This window comes from Anopheles coustani, chromosome 2 (genome assembly GCF_943734705.1).
Source record: "Anopheles coustani chromosome 2, idAnoCousDA_361_x.2, whole genome shotgun sequence".
NCBI lineage: Eukaryota > Metazoa > Arthropoda > Insecta > Diptera > Culicidae > Anopheles > Anopheles coustani.
The window spans coordinates 17,836,351-17,859,024 of record NC_071289.1 but is presented as its reverse complement, the minus strand read 5'-3'; the positions used below and the strand labels follow the sequence as shown (position 1 = coordinate 17,859,024).

The following is a 22,674-nucleotide window of genomic DNA, read 5'->3' as shown; positions in this document are numbered from 1 at the left end:
TATTTACGGCATAACCGGTTCGCTGGGAACAGACCCCGGTGATTTACGATTTGTGACCTTATTATGACCTTCAAGAACCGTTTTGGAGAACCGGTTATTTTGACCGGTTCGATGACCTTCAGTCCCGGACCCGCGTGATTTATGACCTTGAAGAACCGTTTTGTGCCATCCTGGCGCCATCTGGTGGCCTCACTGGCGTCATCTGGTGAGCGCAGCCTCGTACTAGGGAGCAGATCACCGTACCGGGAGCAGATCACTACTGACAGCATTTGGCAACAGTGACATCCGGGGGATAGGACAGTTCACCGGTACTGACAGCATTTGACAACAGTGACATCCGGAGGATAGGACAATACGTGTAGATGGCGCTAACTGGATAATTTTTGAAAAGACCGTTTTAAAAATTGGTTGGCCTGCATTAAAACTCTGCAAACAACAATTTGAAATTTTCATTCTCTTATTGTTTGCAATTGACTCAAACCATATCATAACTTACATAATTAAGAAATATAAATCACTTACAGTAATACAAAAACTCTTCTCTATTAATTCAACAAATCATTATCTACATCACATCTATTCATCACATCAATCTTCAAATTGTAAACTGTGAGGTTTGCATTCGAAAAAAACCCTATGCACATTGTATTGTTCAGCCTGAAATGTTGTCCGATTCTAAATAATTTGTTTAACTTTATAATTTTTCCTTATCCAGCTTTGCTGTGTTCTGTAAGGTACGCATTCCGAATGGGTTTCATCATCATTCGGTATTGTTCAATATTTCATTTCATACATTTTTTTTACCCACAACATTCAATTTCCGTTCAGCGGAAATTCAGCGAACTGTCCATCTTTTTGATTCGTTTGACGACGAAACATGTCGCCGAACGAACGATAGAGCACGTTTCTGTAGCACTTCCGGATTATTTCAGCGCCGGGTTGCACTTCTCGTGTCCTCTTGAGACACAGCGAAAGAGCTAATTAAGAAACACGACACTGGATGATGTACTGCTCTCCTCTGGTACCATTCTCCATACCAGGCAATTATCCTAGTAGAACTACGACGTTGATTTTAGAATTCTTTATTGTTGTACTTCTGTTATGACTCTATCCACGTGTACTAATGATGTTTAAAATTAGAACTGTTTCTGGCGCTCTGTGAGAAAAAAGTTTGCTAATTTGCATTCTTGTACCCCTAAAGTTTATGACATCTAAATTACTTTACGACAAGGCTAAAAGTCCTGAAAAATACCAATAACCGTGGGAACAGATTGAATTTATTCAACTTGTTTGCGATATATTCCAAAATGTCCTTTCAATAATCCTTTCCGTTTCATACCTCTCCTAACATGATTCTCTCCAGTTCTCCAAGATTGTCCTCTCTTTGTCTGAGAAAATCTATCGTTTTTCTCTCTTCTTTGGATATTTATACTCCATTCTGATGTATTTGTCTCGTTTACACATCTTGATCACTTGACGATCGCTCGCTTTCTATCTCTTTCATTTTCTCTCCGTGCTTGTGGGCTTCAATCTCTGTTTACATTTTTATCGTCAGTTCGTTGTAAACCTCGCTCGGGTGTAGAGGTGCAGTCGTTAGTCGCTGCCGTTTCGTAGTCGCACAGTTCGCCGGTGTAAGCAAAGTACGTGTCTGTAAATTTAATGTTTCCTTTGGTTTCTTTCCTCGAATGTTATTTAATGGCGTTTGCAATTAAATAGATCGGATTTGTACAGTGTTTAATATCGTGCGCGTGGTTAATTCCATGACAACAACAAAGCGCAAGGTGTTGCGTTTACCGGTTGTCAAACTCTTCCAAAAGGCGGTGAAACTGTTTACGAGTAGAGATTGTTTGAAAAATGGTGTGAAACCTTGCCAAAATATTTGAAAATGGTTAATATTTCATCGTGCGTCAGTTTCCCGCACCGACGTCACATACGCGGCACATTCGATGAATCTGCGTGTGTTTGGGTAGCGTTCGTGCAATTGCAATTGGTTCATTATCGTTTTTTGGTGCAAAATTTCACTGCCACTGCCGCCGTCCGGTTGCTCTCGATCCGTTGTGGCCACCAGCTTTCCGCCACGATCCGCTCCACCCCATTCAAATTGTTCGCTAATGTTTGGAAATAGTTTTCCACGGCAGCAAATTGCGCGTTGGAGGCGGATTTCTCTCGGCCCCGAGGCCGGCCGTGCGGTGCAGTACGGAAAACAAAACTTAAATTACAAGTGAACAAGTGAAAGAATGGGAAGAAACGCCGCCAGAAACGCTTAAGAAGCGAGCGTCTTCACGGTGCGATCAATATATCCACCGAAGACGGGTTTTTTTTTCGGTTCGCTTCTCCTTTCCCCCACAGGGACAGCGATCTGCAGATCCAAACCCGATCGATTCAAAATGATCATCGATTTCGCTTGAAAGTAATGGATCGATTTTCTTCCACCACCGCCCGGCTCGGTTGCGCCGCCCCGGAAAAGTGGGTGGAAAATTAGCGAGAAAGGCCGCGGTGCAGTGGAAACCAAACGACTGTTCCATTTGGGTGAACGAATGCCATCCGAAATCGCGATCGCGCTGGGGGAAAGGGTCGCAGTGTGCAAGTGATATTTCGTTTTGTTTGTGGTAACTCTAAGTTCATTTCGAGGAAAAAATCACTTTACTTTAATGATCATTGAGCATTAGAAATTTAAAATTGCCATTTAAATGTGAAATTTTTGTTTTTTCCAATGGTATTTCAGAAAAAAGAAACATGTAATAGAGTTCATCGGAAGTGCGTATGTGAATGTTTGAAGTTGGTTGTTTAGTGTGAAAAAGTTGTTGCATTAAATTGCACTCAAAGTGAAACCTTTTATCCGGTGCAAATGGTGAAGCATACAAAGGTCAAAAGTTGCTCGTGAAAAATAACTAGAAAACAGAGAAAAAAAAGGATCGCAAACTTCTTCACAGGCGAACTCCATTGGAAGCCGTGTGTGTGTGTGTATGTGTTTCGGTTCGTCGTGTCAAAAAGGTAAGATTCATTTAACACATTTAACGCTACTTAAGACGCACTGGACATTTCATCGAAAGGACACTTCCTAACAAGACCAAGAAGAGCCTGCGATTGAGGGCAGGTCAAACATTTCGTTCCCATCCTTTTCCAGGTTTTCCAACGAATAAATGCAATTTATAGTTTCCTTGCGTTCCCTTCTCACTTGGAAAAGATTTTCTTATTTCTAATCCAACGTTTCCAAAGTTAGGAAAAACAGAAAAGAGGCCGGATTCGATTCAGGTAGGAGAGGACCTCTTCTTCGTGTGGGCGCACATTTCGGGCTTTTCCACTTTTAATCCTAGGCTTTGTTTTCGTCTCGTTATTTATGGTCTTTGGGTATCGGCTTTCGTTTTTTTTTATCGCCTACACACAAACCTATTGCGGTTGCTGATTTTTCCATTATACAATGCAGTATCAGTATTATGTCTTTCCGTCCATGAAAGTCTTCCCATGTTGCAATGGAGCTTTCTGATATTCTTTTTGCGTCAGCATTATTTTTTAGCGATAGGATTATAGCCGTTCTATTTCAGGACATGAATCCTGTTTTAGATTTCATTTACATTGTCCGTTGTTTGTACATGCAAACATCATGTGCCACATCCTGAGTTACATTTTTATAAAGCAGGTGCTTTAATTATCAACAACAACTGTTCATCCTGATGCACGCGAAACATAAATCTATTAAACCATGAGCACCGATGTTTAATTTTCTATTTTCTACACACGCACGTTGGGGGACAGATTTCCAATTCCCCCTGATGAACCCTGCCACGTGCTAATGGGCTGTAAAAAAAGGGGTTTGAAAACATATCCCTGGCGCCATGCCACCATCTTGAACATGGTTTAACTACCAGCCCGGGAAATTGAAGAGCCCGGATTTTCCCCGTTGGGGTGGCTGTGTTGTGGTGATAATTTTCTATGGGTTCCCCCGGACCACGTGCGCATTTTTAAGCGCACACATTTCAGGGACATTGTCAGTGCCAGCTTTTGTGACACGTTAGACGAACGGAAGAAGCGTTGAAAAAGCAAATGAAATAATGCTGCACGCACGTATTGTGTGACCAAAACGGTAATGGCGTTACTTTTTCGCTTTGGCTCACGTTTTGACGCAACCATATCGCCCCGTCGCCGGTTCAAACAAATCAAACCCTGGCCGCATTTGCCTTCCATGGCAACACCCTTCCACGCTGACGCCGTTTTGGACCCTTTAAACGATCGATTTTTGATTCCCACCAGAGGGGTTCCGGGTCCGGAGCCCTGCACACCTGTGTTTCTTTTTTAAGGGTTAAAATTACTCAACCTATCGCTGGTAAAACACGACAATGAAATGGATCGTCTGCGTCGATAAAATGGATTGGAATACGATTTACTGCATGCAAAGGCGAGTGAATCGATTTCAAAGCACTGCAACTTTGCACACTTCTTTCGAGCACGTGGCGCACCCTCGGGTAGAACATGTTTTTAAAACAAGGAAAACATGTACAAACCAGCTTTAACTACATAACAGGAACAATTGGAGAGAATACGTGCATGAATGGTGAAGAAGCTGAAGATTCCAATCCGTTTTCTGCTCACGCGGAGGGAATAGAAAGGACATCATTATTACCCGCAGGACATGTTTTACACCGGATTGGCGGTTTCCCTTGTCCACCCTGTTCTTTCTCTCTCCCTCTCTCTCTCCTTTTCTGCCACTTAGGGTAGGGAATTTATGCGCGCCCGAACTTTGTGCGAACGAACATATGTTTTTTCGTTTTTGTTTTTCGCCCTTTGTTCCGCTCGCTCGCCTGATCGCAAGGATCGGTTTAAGTGGCCTTCTTTATTCGGCAAATTTGCCTTGTTTTCCCCTTCCACTGCGTTTCCGTTTCGAGGGGTAGTATTGCAGACCTTCAGTTGGGCCCGGGCTTGTCAAAAACGGGATGCTCTTCGTTGGTGGTTTGCGCTGAATTTCCGGACCCTGGTGGATGGTTTTTTTTCCCGCCCCATTTGCAGTGAAAAACTGCTCAACTTGCGTGCAGATATTTGCATACCAAAGGGATTCTGCCGATTGCGCAGGGGAACGGGAACAAAAAGGTCGGAAACGGACCAACCATCTGGACGCGCGGAGATGCTGCTCGTCGCAATACATTTCTTCCGCAAACGCATCAACCGCTTTATGTGTTGGTGGTATGTAATTTAAGCTCCGCGCACCCTCGAACTGGGAAGAGGCTGGGAAAATGCGACTTCGGATGATCGAGGGTGTTAGGGTCGGGGCGGGCAAGCGGGACATGAAAAGATCTTTTCCGATTCCCGGAGACCCCAAAACCATTCCACATGAAAAGGTCCCGTGAAGGGGCAGAAAGGACCGATGGACTTTGCCAAAGGACTAACGCGGTAGGAAAAATGTGCCAACCAAATGTTTCGCTGTGTGAAAGTAGCGGATGGGCAATTGCAATGGAAATGCGGGAAAAAACCCGAAGCACAATTTTTGCCCTTATTTTTTCCAGCCCAAAAATGCGAGGAAAGGCAAGTACGCGCGCATAATTACCATTTCAAAGCAGTTGAGCTGAGGGGCTATATATATTTATTTGTGCGGAGAAAGATTTGTAACGTTAATGATAGGCCTTAAAGTTGGTGCTAATGGTTCCAGCGTTGGATTTCGTTTGAGTTTCCTTACGAAGCGGTATCTTAAGAACTTTTTTTCTGCTTTTATTTTAGGGACACTTTGTTTTGAACATTTGGTAACATTTTTTGATAAATACTTCTCATTTTGTTTGTTTTTTGTTATGTTTTAGGTTTTTGGACCTTTACTTGTGTACTTTTGTTTTCAACACAAAAATCCAAATAGTCGTAAATTTGATCACTTTTATACCTTTTTATCGAATGTTTCGGAACCGGTCGTAAATTTTTTCAAAACTAAAAATAAGACTTTTCTGATTAATGATTTACGTTTTTCAATATTTCTGACGTATCCATTTTAACTTTTTCATTCACATCAATGATACTGTGCCCTAATGCATCGTGGTCAATCTAATGACTCAATTTTAAAACGTTACAATCATTGGTACATATTTTTCTGGGCTAACAGTTTTTCTTTGGGAAATATAAAAATTGAAAACATGTTGAAAAACGTCCTGTGAAGAAATTGGTTAAACTGTTTGCATCCTGGGTAAACAACAAGTGCTATGGAAGTACGATTGTTTTCGGAAACCATGAATGTGCTGCAATGTCCACTTCGACACCACGCTGCATAGCATCGCAGAAAGGAAATTCCGAGGTGATGGGGTAAAAGTTTAATGACTTCGACCCCCGGCGCCGGTGGACATGGAGCGCTTTTTGTTTTTTACGGCGCCGATACGAGAGTGAAAATGCTGGCAATGAAACGCGTTTTTCCATCAGGTCGCCGCTACCCCCGGGTGAAAAGTGAAAACTGTACCCCAGCTTCCATCCATGGTTGCCCGACGGTTATTATGGTGCGTTTGTCGTCTTCCCCAGTGACAAGCCGGCCCGAGGAAGATAGATTTTACTGCCCTTTCGCCATCCGTGCCGAACCCCACCGCGGGCCATCCACCTTGGCCTTTGCCAATAAATTCCTAGCCGTCCTTCTGGCGCGTGATGACGAGCTGGCGAAATACAAAAAAAGACTGCCCGAGCGAAGCACACCGCGAGGCACAAGACAAACCTATCGGATACCAGCTTAAAACACCACCGGTAACACCGGTCGGAAAAAGACGTCCGACTCCCTCCTCGCGGGGCTTCGCGTGGCGTGAAAATATTAAAATCAACGTATCGGCTCAGCTCATCTCGAAATCCTGTTTTGCGCGAGTGTCACGTCGCGGTTCGTCAGCGCTGAGGGCGACGTCCCCCGGGAGGTGGTGGATCGTCATCCTCTTTTTCGCCTGTCCAAACACCGACCAGCCGGCGACAAATGCCAAATCTGGTTATGTGTTTTGGTGGTCGTTGTTTTTAAGCACACGTTTTTCTTCTTTTTTAAATTTATGATAAGAAAGTTGTCCTCGGTGAGGTTCGGTGGGGACTTGTTTATTTTTTGGTCTTGCTGAAGGTATGCTGAGAGTTTGAATGTGTTCGCTGCGCGTGGTTATTTTTTTAAACCTTTCAGATTGATCTTCTGCGAAAGCGGAACTGCTTTGCGAAACCAGCCTGAAGATCCGATCCGTAGGGAGAACCTTTAATTTGGGTGTAATAATTTAAACTAGGTCGAACGAAGGCTCCCTCTTCGATGCATGTTTAGTGTTGAAACCTTTTTTTTCTCAGTTATCACCTACCTTAGACGATAGCCTTCGAGCACGAAAACATGACGTCCTTGGGCGAAGGATTAGTAAAAAACATACGATCAAGCCGAACAGAAAAAAACATCGCATGCTCAAGGAGGAAGTGTTTTGAGGTATGTTTTTTTGTTGGTTGGTTGAAAAATACGGAACTGAATGCAGATTGCAGCGGGTAATATCTGGTTGGTGGTTTCTGGGTGAATGTTGTGGCAAAGTTCCAGGAAGGGTTTGCTTTGGCGCTGGAGAGAAAGTTGATCTTGTCATGTTCTTAATTCAACGCAAAAATCAACAAAAACGGTTCAGTCGCTTGGAGAAAAACATGGCCAAGTTAAGCCCAATCAAATCCAGCAAACATGATCTGCAACATTGTATTTTAACTTTTCGTTCACGTGATAGTTTATTTTCATCTCGATGCGTCCGTTTCATTGGCACACTTTTTTTTTAAAAAAAGCTGTCAACTTGAAAAAAAATTAGGACAGGCTTTTTTTGAGCGCCATCTTTTTCGACCGTGACAGGACTCGAACCTGCAATCTTCGGATCCGAAGTCCGACGCCTTCTCCATTAGGCCACACGGTCGCTGTTGGGTGACTGATGTCCAGAAGCGTGCGAGTTCGGCATAGTTTTGCTGCGATAAGACTGCAAACAGTCATCTTTTTCTTGCCTTGTTCATGGTTCTGTTTTCTAACACTTTGCTTCTTACGTTCCGAAGCTTCTTGCGTCTTTTTCCCCCCTCTTCTCGTTGGCGCTATCACGTCCACCGGCGTGCGGACGTGAGCCCTGAGGAAGCCATTTAACGGCATTTGTGTGGCGATGGTTCAAGGGCTGGCACGAAAAATTGTAACCCAAAAATGGAAGAAACCAACTTTGCGCCAATGTTTACAGAAGAAATTATGCCGAGAACGGGTCGACCCCGGTACTGTTTGTGTATTTTTTAAACTAGGAAGATGAAAAAATAAATCCATCCTAAACGATATGGTGTTCGCGGGCCCATGAGGACTTACGGTGGTTGGAGTGATGGTGTCTAGAGTGGCGTCTACCATTCGAGGGCTCTAGTTGCGAGTTCTAGCGACCTTCTTCTTCCCAGCCCAGCCGGAGGCTACTTGAGGCTCGAATGGTTTGAAGAGAAGCAAAAAGCAGCTCTCCTTCTTCACCACACTTCGCTTCTTCCGTGCGTGTACATGTTTGTATACATTTCTTTTAACATAAAACTCCCAAGTTCCCTCCTCGAGGAGTTTGCTCTCTTCGAGCGTGGTTTGCTTCATCATCGCTCGCCCGGCCACCTGCAGCAGCCTGCAGATCTTGAGATTTACAAGTGCGGTAGCATAAGCGGGGCGCTCATTCGGGTCGTTTGAGCAATGCGGGCTCAGCAAGATGCAGGAGGATGTGCGTGGTGGGTTGTGAAATAAGACTCGCTTTGCTCCGCCGTGTCGCGTTCAGCGGCAAGGGTTGAGTACTTGGCGCGGGAATGCCAAGTATTACCGAAAGATATACAGTAAGCAAAGCAAGTGTAAGTGCGGGAGGTTTTTTTTGCCTTTGCTCTCGTAATAAACTCCGAGCCGATGAGAGTCTGCTTTTTGAGTCCACGATAAAGCCATGGCGTTCGAGAACCCTTCTGGGTTTCGTTCGTGTACACGCTGTAGGCTTTCTAAAACCAAACCAATCCAAACATCGCGGAGGCTCTCTTTTGGGCTGCTTCACTTTGGGATGAAGAAAATTGGGCTAAAGATGAGGGAAGAGGATGAGGAACAACAAAACAAATGTCGAAGAAACTCCAATGGCTAGAAATAATACACAAAACAATGTCAACAGCGCTGCTTGACGGAGAACGGGTTTCAGCGGTTGTACCAAATTCCAACCAGGCAAACCCAAGTTGATATCCTTCGTAATGAACAACACACGATGGCGTACCAGACCCCGGTCTGATGCCGAAAGAGGTTCGAATTACCAAACAACGGACGAGTTGCAGCCAGCCAACCCCTTGCCGAGTCTGCCCGCGGAATCTCCAGCCGGGCGGGCGAATGTCTGGCCTGGCCTCGGAGCGATGTAGAGATGCAGATATCGCGGCCAGGAATAGAAGGCTCAGCGGATGGCGTTCTGTCATCGGCAGACTGGTGTAAACGGGGAAAGTGACAGCTCCAGCCCGACGGAGATCACGCTGGAGACGTGCCGGGCTGCATAAGCAAATGATCTGACAGATCTCCCAAAGCCGACGAAGGGAGTACACTGTTCAATATTCAATTGTCGGTAGGATCGCGGGCTAGGGCCGTTCCTTGGTCGGTAAGAGATCTAATCAAGCCGTGGTGGCATTGTCCCCATCATGTGGTTTTCTCGTTCTCTCGTCCTCTTCCTTTTGTCCTCCCGGATCCCCAACACGTATCCCAAAACAAGCAAAGCATGGTTTGTCCGAGGTAAATACGACCCCGTGTTGGGCTGAGAGTGTGGCGACGGCATCGTCGGGTCGCCCTTTTCCAAACCGGCTCCACGAGGATCCTCTACCCAACCTCCAGAATACCACCCATCGAACAATCACTGTCACGTGATTTGACTGTACAAACACAATCGGTACTATCGGTATCTGGTAATCGGCGGCCACGTCGGCAACGTCGGCAGGCCGACAGCCTCACAGACGGCGATCGCATTGGAGAACAACGGAACAAGCTAATGCACAACAAAACAAAGAAAAACAGAAACCTTAAGATCAGAACAGCAGATCCCTCCGGGCGCATAAGGGAATGCCACGAGTCCCCGGTTCGAGGTCCGACATGCGAGACGTCGGCTAATGGCACACACAGGATTGGGCGAGCATTCCGACACGGACACACCACGGTCGGGGTTTGTTGACATCGCTGTTGGGAGATGTTTTCGGAGTTTGGCATTTTGGTTTTCGTTCGTATTTTTCGCTGGACTTTCTTGTTCTCTCGTACAGGTGGAATATTTTCTAAATAAAACAACCGGCTTTCCCTTTCTTTTTGTTCGTTTGCAAAAGGGTGCAACGGAGACTTATTTACTAATGTGTTTAACATCAAATATGTGATGCAGATGAATTTTCATCGTTCATAAAATAGGAAGATTTAATTAAATACAATTTTCATTGTTTATTTAAAAAAAGATTGTTTTATGGCAAATGTCAAAAGACATGTCAATCTAAAAGAACAAAAAGTGTAGTATTTACTTTTTGTTCTTTTAGATTGACATGTTTGACCAACAAATTGGAGCTATGTATCAATTTCCGTCTCGCTTTTTCTATAGCGTGTTCACTATTTAGTCTGCCATTAACCTTTGTCGTAAAGCAGGAAAATGATCATTTAATAGCATCGAGCCATTAGTAGCGAGAACCCAGGATGGCCAAAAATCCTTTCCGTTCTGCTATTTTTAACCATTCCATAGCATCTTCTAGTGTTGCTTCTTCGTGAGCATTTGGTTTTGTTTAGAATTTATATCCCCAAATCGCTGTAACGTTCTTCTGCCCTATGGTCACTCGGTATGTCGAAAGTATTTCGTAGCAGAACGGGTTGAGCAAGAAGGATTTCGACGTATTTCCGCAGCGTTCGTTAGCTCTTCGTCCGGAATGGGAAGAACGTGAAAAGGGATGGAAGAAAGGCCACAGAACTCCCGAAACCTGGGAGGCTGGGCTTAATTTTCTCGTTTTTTTCCCTTCCACGTCGTTGCGCGAAGGGGAGCAATTTATTTACAACTTCCGGGATTTAAGTGGACGGTCCAGGGAAAGAAAGAGCGAGAGCAAGAGTTGGCAGTAAAGTGACAAGCGCGGGGCAGCGATGTGTGTTGGATATATCCTGTTTTGCGCAAGGTTCCATTCCATAAAGGAGTACTTGAATGATGATCTTTTTTAGTGCAAACGGAAGCCGAGGATCAAACACAAGAGTAAGAACGTCGTAAGCCTTGAGGGAATGTTTGGGTATAGGAAGTTCTAAGTTCTAACGAATAACACAAGTCAGAAAGACAAATCTTATCCCGGATACCATAAGGCGTTAGGCAAGAGCAACAATTATTAACGGTCAGTTTGTAATTGTTCCTGTTTCTAGTATGAGGGCATGACGGATAACGAACTCTCAATTGAACTTCCCGAGTTTGAGGATTCAATCCCGCACTCCGGCTGTGATTTACCAGTGGAAAATGTGATGGTCATCGTTGCCACCGCTTTTCGTATGCGGGAAGTTCCGAGGTAGTTGGAAACTCTCCTAGAACCACCAATTAGCATGTCGATTTATTTACTCCACGTTTACGGTTTCCCTACCAAACACTCAGAAGAGCTCTGATTCAAGAAAGTTACCCGCTCGGGAAACAACGCGTAAAGGTTATGTGAGATCATTTAAAATGGTTCGGATCCTGCGGGTATCGCTTTCGCTTTTGGAACATGCCCCGGACGATTCGTCTTCGGACCTTCGGGTAAAGAAGCATTCAACATTCGGGTAACATGAAAACTCTCGCTTCCAACTTCACGGCCTCGTCGTTTCTTTCAAAAGGTGGAAACGAGTCCCGACGCCGCCATCGAGAGGCCCAGGAGCGGGCGACTTAATTAAGGTTTAATCTGTATGATTTAACGAGTTTCGATGGTCACCGATGGTTTGCTTTTGGTCGGCCTGGGAATCGAAATCCTCGCCCCTCGACCCGCACCCCCCATCCGGCCATATTTATTGGCCCTACCCCTCAGGGGTATTGGTTATTATCGCTCCAGTTCGGCGCACTTTCCACGGGCGCTTTTCCAATATTTTTCAATTCTTCTCGTGCAGGTAAATTCTGGGATGAGTTTGTATGGCTCAGATTGTTTCTTCTTTTAACTCCTGCCTTCTTTCCGTGTGTTGTTCTGTGTGTGTGTGTTGCTTCCCAAGGTTTGCCGAGGTACCGAACCTGTACAACGATGCTCGCGCGTGGTCCACTCCGCCATCCATCCAGAAGCGTCATCGTCCTGCTCGCTTTACTTTCCCATTCGGGTTTTCTTTTCTTATTCCATTTCGTTCCCTTTTTCGGAGCCGGGCTTTTGGTTCGTTTGCTTTCCCGAAACCGCCGGCGCTCGCTTTCCCCGGCCCGTCCACGAGCGTTCGATTTATGTTTTACTTGTCGGCGCGCACTGGCATCAGCATCGCGGCAACATAATGGACTGCTGCTTCACGTGGATCCCCCCGATCTTCAGGTTGATTATGAGTTACGACCTTGGGAATCATTATCACACGTACAAGCACACACACACGCATACGTAAAGAGGAGAGGGAATCTCAATGCGCGGGTTCACAGGTGCTTCCAGTTCGAAAGGTCTCTCGAACCCCTTCCGTTGAATGCATCGTATATGTTTGATTGCTTTTTCCCATGCATCCCTGCTTGCGTAACATGCTTTCCTCTCATTGCTGCCCGCTTGCGTCAATGGAGTAGTTGTTGAATGTGGAAATCACAGGCGTCGTTCTTTTCTTGTGTGTCTGCGGTAGGAAGAACTCTTCCCTGTTTTATCAAATCTGTTGAAAAGGGAAACCCATTTCAGCTACCGGGCGGTTACGCTCGGATGCGCATAGAGTTGGATTTTTAAAGTAAGTGGAATGAAAATTACCAGCACGAATCACGACGGTGGATGTTGTTATCTTAGTTACGCATGTGTGGATTTGGGAAGGCAAACGGACGGAACTGTTCTAATGTGTCTTGGATGAATGTTTATCTGATTAAAATTTACTTTTCCTCTTCTCTTCGTTGTTGTTAAGAAACGAGTTGAAATCGTACTGCGAAGAAGATAATATTTCAACGTATACATAAAAATGTGGACTAACTTTCATCGGCCATCCTTTCATTCAAAAGAAACACAAAATAATTGGATGAAGTAAGCTTTTATTGTACATTGGTATGCTACATTGGTTAAGCTTTTTAAAGCTTAGCTTCTTCGACGGTCGTTTGTATTGATGGTGGCATGTTTTTCAGTTCTGTTAATGCCTTTATTATTAACTGGTGCTATATTTTGGTTCCAAAACTGTTAGAATATATCTTGATTGTAAGAAATCTACAAAAATTTTCGATTGGTACTAATCGAAAGACATTCGAAGTTACGTTACTACAATTGAAGCGATCTTCCTTCCTTAAAAATGGAACGATTAATCCTCTTTTCCTGGGAAACAAGGCTTCCAAATGAATCTTTATCGTTTTTCTAAAAGTGCCAAAATACTGAAACATCCAAATCAGCTGAATTCGGTGGACGCAAAGTGTTTATTCCGCAATAAAACTGACCATTCGAACAAACTTGGCCACGATTTGTACAATTGGAATGATAAAGCTGCCCGATTTATTTTGAATACAAATATCCTGGTAGATTTTTTCAAAAGAAAGTTCCTAGCTTTCTTGGTTTTTGAATGAAAAAAAAGTTGGAATCGAGCCTTGTTTTTTAAAGCTTACTAAAACTTGGTTCAAAGTTTCATCAGACGATCAGTTCGTGGACGTCATCAAAGTCATGACATTTTTGTGGTGAAATATTCATGTGGAAAATATTTCCAATGAAAAAAGAAACGACTGCCGGTGACTCATATCCCTTTTTCGGCGAACTTGGGTTTTCTTTTCATTCCCTGGCCGGCAACAGCGATCCGTACTGCCTTTTTATTCCCCTTTGCAGAACGTGTTTGCGAATATATTTTTAATGCTTACGAAACAGTCCAACACTCCCTTGGCGCGCCTCATTATGCCCGGAACTCGCCAGGCAAAACCCATCCGCTGGACACAAGACTGAGACTTGAATTTTCTTTTGGTATCTCTTCGTCACTAGCGACCTTGACTGGCCATGTCACCGCGAGTTCGCCATTCGGCGCGATCTTTCAACGACGAGCCGCACGAGGCTGGTGCCTCGGGGCTTGTGATGATGTGATTGTTAAGCCCCCTCTCCCTCCCAATTCCAACCTTCGCCGATGTTGCTTATCGCCACACGGAAAACAGATTACTTCTGCCCCGTGTCCACCTTCCGAGGGGGCCACCTGTCTCTCGGGCCGTCCCTTTTTGTCGCTGTGGATCTGTGGCTGTGATTGTGGATGCTGTTCGCTGTTTTGATGTGCGCGTGCGCCCTAACCGGTTTGCGCCGCTACGTCCTGCGTTGTCCTGTGGCGTCCCGCAGCCTCGCAAACCCACCGAAACCCATTATGGAGCCTCCGGCAGGCAGTGTAACGGCAGTGGTCACCGCTGGGGTTTGCTTCGCCATGGCTGGTTTGCTGGCCACCATCAGCCACAAACTCGTACTGGTTAGCTTTGGAGGAGGATATGCCGGAAGGAGGAGAAGGGACACTAGAGAAGGAGCCTGATTTACTCGACCTCTGCCTGTTACGCCTAGACCGCGCTCGCGCTAGACAACCGCGCCACTGAAGGCGGCGTAAAAGTATCAATGTTTTACGACCGGCTGCTACCGGCATCCCGCGTGAATCTGCACGAGATGATGAACCCTACCAGCGGCCATTTTTTTAGTTTGGTTTTTTATTTTTTATGTTCAACAATACCACGAACACTAGCCACGGAAAGCGATTGCATTCCCCGGTGACGTTTGTGTCGATGAACGAGTAAACAGAGGTTCGTCGTCTGTTGCTCGCAGCAAGTCTTTCGTTCGTTCGTCGTTTCGTTCGACGGTTTGCGATCGCGAGCTCGCGGTTTGAGTGATTTGATGTGCGATAGTCGGTGCTTGGAGTCGGTGAGGTGACGCTGCGATGCTGGATGCGTTCATTTTATGCTTCACCATTTCCCCCCCCCCCGTCGGTTGTGGCATTTGTTTCCGATTTTTATTTTTAACCTTTCGCTCGCGCTCGCCTCTTGCAGTGCCTTTCGCCGTTTGGAAGAAACTATACGCATATTTCGTTCGCTTGCGGTGAAACGACCGTAATCCATACCACCACGGCATCCCTTCTCTCGCTCGCGACGCTCAAGGCCGTTCGGTTTGGTTTGCCGAGTGAAGCGAAAGAAACAAAAAAATATACATTCACACACAAACAGGCAGACAGATTGTTGGAATTCCGCCGGAAAGCTAGTCTTCCATGTCAACGCTCGCGCCTTCCACGGAGCTTAGCCGCCTAAAGCTGGCCAGCCCTGGTCCGAGCCAGGGGTTTGTCCCTTTATCCGCAACGAGCCGGGCAGAGTGCGTTTTTTTTCCTACACCTTTTTTTTGTTTCCCCTTGCCTCGATGGTAAACGATTTGTCATCGGACGACTGTTTGCTGCATTTGGTATGGATATGTGTTTGCTGGGAAGGTGCGTAGCCGTGAGCCGTGCGTCACGAAACATTGCCCCGGGCCAACGACGACAACGACGACAGGTTGATTCGGAAGGATTATTTGACGTCGGACAAAAAACGCGGCGTACTTATACGGCTCCAAGGAATTCCTTTCCTTACTCGGGCCTTTTGCAACATTGTTGCCGGGATCCGTTGAAACCATCGATTGTTACGGCTGTAAACGCTGTGCCGTTTTGTTTGTCCCCGCGACGAAGGGAGATGATTTGCAAGGCCCGTTTACAGAAGGGACCCATTTTTGGTCCTTGGCAGTTGTTATTATCGAACAGTGATGAACATGTCAGCCGGTCGGTTGGTTCGCATTGGGGAACAACTTGGCTGTTTGTTGATGATGATAAACGATAATTTCCTTGCGTTGTGAGCTGGATGATACGTGGAGGAATCCCGTGCCAAAGCAGGTCGATGCAGAGCTAGGTCTAGTTTGTAACCGGTAGTAAGAATTTATGCAGCCCAGAATGAGATACGCGATCGATCGGTGTTCGCGGTGGAATGGGGGTTTTTCTTTGCTCCACCGGGTCTTCCTGTACGTGATCAGGCACTAGAACTGCAGCATGCCATCACAAACACGGCGACATCACATTCCTAATCCTAGGGGACAGTGGGGCAAGATGCATCACCATGTGTTCAGCTAAATAACGCAGTTTGAAATTAAGTAGTGAAAATGTTCATGAGCATGTCTCTTATATTCTATATGAATTTTATGCCTCTTAATGAAAATGTAACAGAAAAAAAACAGGATAAAGTAAACGAAGTATAAAATCTACCGTTGTTAAGGTTATGACAAGAATTTAAATGATACAATCATCAATCAAGCAGACATTCATCAATTACCTTAATATGTTATTAGATGAATACTGAAAAGAATTTGATTCCATCGTGGTTTTGGAGAAGAAAATTAAAACATTCTCATCCGCAGATAATATGCATAGTCATAACCGAAATAACTTTTAGCCTAAACACTACAAATTACCAAATTCATTGAATTTGCTGTTTGTGAAAATTAAGTAAAGCGTATTCTGCTTGCATAACTTACAAATGATTAATTATCGATATTTTATATTGAATTATTTGACCAGAAGTTATTTGCTAAAGCCAGAATTTTATGTGGAGTTTGAGATTAACTTAACTACATTTCTTATTTAAAGTAGTTGTAGAATAGAAAGAATAGACTAAGGAAGTCTTGGTCACAATGGCTAAAAATCTTGGTTATAGTGAAAATTTAACGGATTTAATGTCGATTTGATATTTTTTTAGAAAGAAAATGTAAGAATTTTGTGTAAATTAGGGGAGAATTTGCTTTATTTGCCTGGGAGAAATTAATGCTTTTCACTACGAGGTGCATAATGCCCCACCTTACCTTACCGTCCGGAGCGACGATGTGCGGTACCGGGGCAAAGGTTTACCACCCTTCCTGAACCTATTACATCACTTTGCGACCAAGAAGTCTCCAGGGCGCGGAAGGGTGGGTTTTGTGGTTTGTTTTGCCGTTATCGTCATAAACTCGTGGAGTAGAACAACGGCACCACACATCTCGGCGTGTACGTGCAACAATGATGAAGCTGGTGCTGGTGGCCGATGCTTCCGCGCTTGCGGTGACGCGATCGCGATGAAGATGACGACAGTATGATTTACCATCGGGCTCCAGCTAGCGCTCGCCTTCTTCGGAGCGAGGGGGGTTTGCTTATCTAAATCAGACATGGCCCGATGTCTAACACGCATCCCTTCATCCCTCGCCTCCCCTAGTGAGCCGGTTCAGCATTCGATCTACATCCAGCCAGTGTATCGAGTGTCGCGAACACCTCGTCCAGGACCAGGATCTTCGAGGTCTTCATCGATTCGATCGGATTGTACCCGCATGATAGGGGAAAGGGGAGGAGAGAGGGGGCATATAAGATTTCTGGTTTATTCCTCCAGTGTGTGTGCGTGTGTGTATGTTTAAAGTGCTTACCAGCAGGAAGGAGTTGCGCCCTGGAATGAAGTTTTCCAGACCAGACGATCCAGAATCGATCGAATCGGTATCTATCGTGGCAGAAAAAATAAACGGTACTCGGATAGTTTTCGTTCGGTTCGGTTTGGACTTGCACCGATCTCCCCTCCGCGCGTCCTCGGGGAAGCGATCTCAACGTCACGACGACGACGACCACGACGACACCTTGATTCGTTGCTCGGCGTCGGGTTTTTTTACCTACGCAGGGATGCAAGAATTAGATGCAGTCTGACAGCGGTCGCAATGGAAATGCGCCGGCAAGGGGGGAAGGGGATGGAGAAAAAACCGCAGCATCCAGCAGTATCCCAACCCCAACCGAGGCGACCTCCTTTTTTGCCGCGAACCCCGATTCGATCACCCGTTGCTTAGAATAATACCCTTTTTTCCTCTTCCCTCCGGCATTAGAACCGGACCGCGGGGTCGATGTTTTGGTGGTCGGGAAAAGTGCTTGAAATGGAATTGAGTTTCCACATGGGGGCATGAGCGAGATGTGTGTGCGCGGACGCTCGTGCTGATCTCGCAAATGGAATGGAAGCGGACTCGAACTCGAACCGTTGAACACCCACTCGGGGGGGCCTTTTTTTCCAACACCCTCGGGATGGGGTTGATAAGTGATGTTGTGGTGGTAGGGAGGGGGTGTGTTGCGGTGGCTTCGCTGGCCCTCGTCCTTAAATGTGTGGCCTCGCCTAGCAAAGCGAACGGAATCGGACCAGAACTGAAACCGCAGCCGGTGACGCTTTCGGGTCTTGATTTATTTACCTCCGATCGATGGTGACGGGTTTGGTCTTCCCCCTACGAGGGGTTGGAGCGGGGGGAGGGAAGCGGCTGTGGCACAGAATTTATGTCAACCGGGAATCGGTATCATCGGCCGGCTCGGTGAAGATACGCTCTATACGGGCTGTACTCTATTGGTTGTGGTCTGATTTTGTTTTTTCGTTTTCCTCATTCCGACGATCATTTGCTTCCCACCAGAGTTCCTCACACTCATTCCATCTCGGCGGGCAAACGGGTCGATCCGAGTGGAAGAGACATCGCAGAAGGGCCCGTACCGTTTCTCATCGGCCCCTAACGACACCTTTAGGGCGTGCCGGAGCTCATCTACGAAGTTGGTGGATCGAGATTCCTCAACCTACGAAAGGCTTTTTGTCCGAACGTGTGGTGTAACGTTTTCGTTCTGTAACTTTAATTTATGTGAATTGAGAGAGGAAAACGAAATGGACGATTAAAACTGCTTTTTTATTTAGTGTGTGTCCAAAACAACGTCGAGCATAATTTATGCGTTCTTTATCACGATATGAAGATGGGCATTTAATGGGATGGATTTCCAAGGGGTCCAACACATTTAGATTCATTTGGTGGATGGATGGTGTTTTAGAATATGGAAACAAAATACTGTTTTGTTTATGATAATAATGAAAAAATAGGTCATTTGTGAATTTTAGCTAAACGTCAAAATATTTAATGATTCAAAAGTTGTTTATACAAAACAATTGTCAGTTGATTTATTTCCAATTCCGATTAAATCTCTCTCTGAATTATTCGTCACGTCAAATCGTTCAATCAGTTACTTCCCTTTTCCTCACTTTCCCCTCGAACCGTTGTCCGCGTTGGAAAAGTGGTGACTGATTGGACGACATCATTCGGCAGACGATCAATTTTCCTCCCCGGGCAAGCATGTGTCTCTAATTCCCATTCGTTTTCACTCTTCCCATTTCAGGTCAGTCAGTCAGTCAGTCAGCCGAACCTTTCGGCGCTTTTCCTCGGCAGCACTCTCGCGCCCCCGCCCCGCCCACTCCGGCGCTATCGGTGAGACTTTCTCCGGCAGCACAATTTTCGGCCAAAACTGGATCGTCAATCATGCACGGCTGCATCCATCTCGCGGCATTCAGCATCCATTCGCCTCCGATCGAGCGAGAAAATTTGGTGACCTCGAAACTGCACCGAGAATGAGGTGGAAACCTGGGTGGGAAATTCAATTGCCTGCCCAATTGCCCCCCCGGCGGCAGGCAAGTAGGAAAGCGCTCCATTCGCTTCCACAAAAGGGTAGCGCCATTGGGTAGGGCCTTTTATGGATGGTGTGTTGGGAAATGGCGGTCAGTTTCCCTCTCGGGGCGCCAGCATAGTATTGCGCTTTGAAGAGTCGAAGGCTCGCCAAATACGGTCGACAAATTATGTCATTAATATCACGGATGACGACGATGAGGACGGATGCTCAGCGTTGTCTGATGTGCTTGTTTTTCCCCTCGTTTTGGCGGAAGGGAGTGGAGTTCCATACACCATTTCCGTGTTTCTATTCGATTTCGTTGTTCCCACTGCACTTATCCACCCGTTTGTGTGGTGCAGAAATGGATAAAGAAACGGTGGAAAGCAACTTGCCGGCAAGTGTTTGAAGAGAAGGAAAAGCTTCGCCTTCAAGTGAACGCGAAGGAACCGATCTTTAGATCAGTATATTTTATTTCCTCTCAACAATTATTTACCCTTCCACGCCCGCTTCCCGGGGCGGTGGGTGTTTCAAGTGCAAGTTTTCCCACTCGGAGTACACCGGAGTCGATCTCGGTTTGAGGAAATGAAAACGAAAAACAATCGCCTTGGCGCTGGTGGAACAAAACCCGTAAACAGGCATCTACTTAGGCTTGGTTTACGTTTGCGATGTAGGTTGCAGTGAAGCCTCCCTCCCACTCTCGAAGGTCCCAGATGAACTTCCGAAATGCATTAGTGTCTGTCTTGGACGTTACACAGTTTGGTTGAAGTTGTTTTTCCATCTCAAGTCTCTATTCGGTTGGCACTTGTGGCCCAGTTTCCGGGAGACTCAATCTGCGCGTAATGTAAGTCAACACAATTTATGCAATCAATACGTTTTGCCCCCTCCTCGCGTTCGAACACTTCAGTTCGCCATTAGTCGCGACGGGAACCGAGCGAATCGCGATAGACTACGAACAGACAGGAAGGTAATTAATTTGAATGCGTTTTGTGATGAGCATTGATCGTGAGGTGATCATTTTTTGATGAAGTTTTCCTCCGGCGGTAATTACGGTGTTTTCTTTTTTTTGCAGTTGACAATCACAGTTCGCAAGTTATCGGGTTTCGTAACGCAAGCTAATTGTGCTGCGATTGGAGGAGTTTGATGGTGTAGTGCTGCGGAAAAAAAAAGAGACGTTCAGCTGTTCGTAATCGCTTGCATAATTTGATTGGTCGCTAATACTCGATTTGGCAACGGTTACATAAACATTTCTGAGTTTTTATTAGAACTTATAATGTTTTGTTTTACTCTTGTGTTAGAAAGTCTCTCCGCCGTGAGTTGACTGATTGCAGTTCCAACCTTCGGTTAGGAAATGAAAAAATGTTTTCTACCTCGTATTAGATGCGCTTGCTTCACCAATTTCACACCCGCTAATTTAGTCACATCATTCTTGTCGTGACTTTCGAGGCCCTACCGCGTTTTTCGACAAGGCATTGTGATTGATTTGAGGGTTTTGTTCGTGCTTCTTTCTTCTGAGTACGGAATAACCGCAAGCACTTTTTCTTTGACTGCGGAATCGTGTTGCTTTTCAGTACATCTTGTTGTAGTTGGAGATTATTTTCCAAGTCAATTCAAAAAGGTTCCATTTGTTGCTAGTCATACGATTGGATAATTTGGAGCGAAGAATTGGTCATTTCTTTTCATAAAAGTGACCTAGACTTGACATTTCTTGAAAAAGCCATTCAACATTTATGCAAACGATATTCTAAATTCCTTCTTAAATCGTCATTCGATGATTGACAAACCATCGCTACGTACGTTCGACTAAAAAGGGTGTCACCGTTAAAATTTTCCCACCAAGCGTGAGCGAACAAATCTTCAACGCAAATGGCTCCGTATGACATCACATTTCGGTGGCTCAATTTCCGCCGAAAATTTTCCCCAACCCATTCGCCGCGCGTCTTGCGCGTAATTAGCACCGGAAAACGAGCGGAAAATTGTGTCGCACGGTCGTGAGGTTGTCGCGAAATAGAAAAGTGGCAATCAGTCGCTTTCGACGACTTTTCACCGACCGAAGAAAAAAGACACAGACACACACACAGGGCGAAGATTTGCGACAAATTGGTAAATTAGTAAACGTATCAAACCGTGAAGGTCTTTGCAGGGCCAGGGTGTTTAGAAATACCGCACGGTAATCATATTATTTTGTAATTTAAACTTCATTCGGCGTAATAGATTGCATATCACTTTTTGGTATGTGTGGGTTATAAGACGGTGTTCGGCATAAAAACACGTTAGCTTGTAAATGGCAATTTTCGATGCAATTTCTTTGCTGTCAACAACGAAACGTAGATGACATTCTTGAACCAACATACCTTCAGGCGATCTCATGGTGGATCTCGGCAGACTTCAATCACTCATCTGAGATTGCTCGCTAACATTATCCCTTCTTAGACGACTGTGGCTTGAGGCATTTCTTTCCCAGATTGACAACACACCGTTTAATGGCGAAAGAAAAACACGCAACGCACGTGCTTGTTAACGACTCTGACATAAGGACACGGTGATTCTTTATTGCAGAATAGAATCGTTAGTTAGGGTATCTTGGTTAGAAATATCTGCATTAATCATTTGATGTAATTACGTTCACGTCCCTTCGAGCTGAAGCTATATTTTGGCATGCATCAATAGTTCGAAGGGTCACATTCGGCACGTTTGTCCACTCATGACGGTACCAGCATGAATTAAAAACTGGAAGCCCAAAGGACGACTCCCTGTGACCTTTTCGCTCCCCCAAACCGATACCGATCGTCGATGACAGTAAAAATAGAAACCCATACGGACACTTTGCCCTCCTCCCGGGGGACAACAACAATGTCCCTTCAAATGAAGCATATTAACGGACCTGAGATTCCTCCGATAGTGTGTGGCCTTCCTCTGCAAAATTCATCCGCATTTGGAACTCATCCAGTGCATGCGAGGTTAGGTTCGGTTCGGAGTGTTTGTCGAGGGGTCCGTTATTTCCGCCACTATGGGGCGTTTTCCGCTTCCCTTCTCGTTTCGAGCGCAGCATAAATAACGGAGGACGGAACACAGCATGAATCTAAATTTAAAACACATCCTCACCGTCGTCTTCCGATGGCAGAAATGCACGATGTCGCCTCCGGTGTATGTGGTGGCCTTGGGATGACGGG

The 22,674-nt window shown here is 45.5% G+C and overlaps 1 protein-coding gene and 1 non-coding gene across 2 annotated transcripts in view; one reads left to right on the top strand and one right to left on the bottom strand.

Annotated features, from left to right (window-relative positions):
* Positions 1–2,866: 2,866 nt before the first annotated feature.
* The window catches only part of LOC131262167 (serine-rich adhesin for platelets-like), a 71,219-nt gene continuing 51,411 nt past the window's right edge, over positions 2,867–22,674 (top strand). Inside the window, exon 1 of the mRNA XM_058264105.1 lies at positions 2,867–2,994. The gene's annotated coding sequence lies outside the window, so the exon portion shown is untranslated. The remainder of the gene's footprint in view (positions 2,995–22,674) is intronic.
* On the bottom strand, positions 7,784–7,856 carry Trnar-ucg (transfer RNA arginine (anticodon UCG)). Its single transcript has one exon. It is a non-coding gene; the product is annotated as a tRNA-Arg (tRNA).